Raw genomic sequence first — 1,604 nt, forward strand, 5'->3', positions numbered from 1 at the left:
TATATATGCAATGCTGTTATACAATTTTTCGTGTATAAACTATTAAAAGTTTGTATAGATCTAGCATAAATGTTTGTGTTTGATTATTCTGTATTGTTTTATAAGTAACCATTTTTTCCTCAAATTTACGTGTATATTCGTTCTTGAATTCTTCTTTCAGATCATGTGGCATTTTGTCCAAAAATGAGTAGATGGATATCATCGAAGCTACCAAAATAATTCGTTAAGATTAAATTAAATTATCAGAACTGAATTAAGATTTAAGTAATTAAAAAAAGAACGTTGCAGCAAAACTTACAATTTATAATATAATACTCATCACATAAAATTTAATTTTTACATTGTTTTAAAAATAACTTACTTACAAAATTGCTGGTATCTTTAGAGGAATATGTCGTTTCTCGAAGACTGCAATGGCAAACCCGATGCTTTTAAGTATTTTTCTCAGTTCTTTGTGAGGATAGCATGAATCATTAAATGGCGAAACATAATTTCTGACATCCTGTATAAACATAAGAGTAATAATTATATAGCTGTAAAATTGCGGATTTGATGGAACATGAGAATAATGAAGTTTACTTGTATGTATGGTGCAAAACGAATATCTCGAGCCAAAATATTCATAATATTATATGTCTTATGAGATGCTACCAAATTCAAAAGTATATTCCCACCAGGTCAAATCATACGATAAATATTCTCAAACGCTTGTCTGTTAAATAAAACACAGATGAGTGTAATTAATTTTTGAAGCTTTTATGCTTATTGCGATTTTCAGTTTCAATTTTTAATTAAACTCTTAAAATAGATGTAACTATTTTAATGAAATGTTAAGCTAATATATTAAACACTCTTACTTCTCTTTCTTTGAAATTATGTTATATATAATGCGATAGAATTGTAAAAAAATATTATAAAAATAAATTTTTTGTGTATCTAAATATTTAAAAATTTACATTAAAATTACAAAACTTAACTTTATTTTACACATTTTTACAAATTGATAGAATGTATAATATAATATATTATATATTGATATAATATACTTTTAATAATTTCATAACTTTAGAAAAAAAGAAGTGTTATTCTTTTGTTTAAGAAATTTACATTTGTTTATATATAAAATTGCAATACTTTGCAAAGTATTAGGATATAATTAAATGTGGTTGATTTAATATTGATATTATGTCAAAATAATAGCCGAAGAATCGTCAATAATTTGTACCATTTCAATGTCGATTTGATCAGAATTTTAACTTTACTTTAACATTTGGTTTTTGACGTTAGTTCAATGTCACATCAACTATGGGTATATTTCTATAATAATTAGATAAAAATCACGCTGTGATCGACCAGTCGATCGCGATCGATAGGTTGGGCAAGCCTAGTTTATATTTACTTAAGAATTTTGACTTACCGAATGTCATAACACCAATTTAAAGCGTGAAAGGAAAATATATAATCAAATCCAGAAATATATTTTTCAGGCAAACTTCTAGTTTGGATATCTAATACTTCGAATTTGAATCTTTTGTTACTGTATGTTTTCTTCGCAAATTCGATAGCACCTTCCGAAATATCGGTACCTTCAAAATATGCAATTA

At 25.6% G+C, this 1,604-nt stretch overlaps 1 pseudogene; it reads right to left on the minus strand.

Annotated features, from left to right (window-relative positions):
* Nucleotides 1–16: 16 nt before the first annotated feature.
* The window catches only part of LOC115244380, a 6,409-nt pseudogene continuing 4,821 nt past the window's right edge, over nt 17–1,604 (minus strand).

The sequence above is a fragment of the Formica exsecta genome, unplaced genomic scaffold (genome assembly GCF_003651465.1).
Source record: "Formica exsecta isolate Colony F162 unplaced genomic scaffold, ASM365146v1 scaffold813, whole genome shotgun sequence".
Lineage (NCBI taxonomy): Eukaryota > Metazoa > Arthropoda > Insecta > Hymenoptera > Formicidae > Formica > Formica exsecta.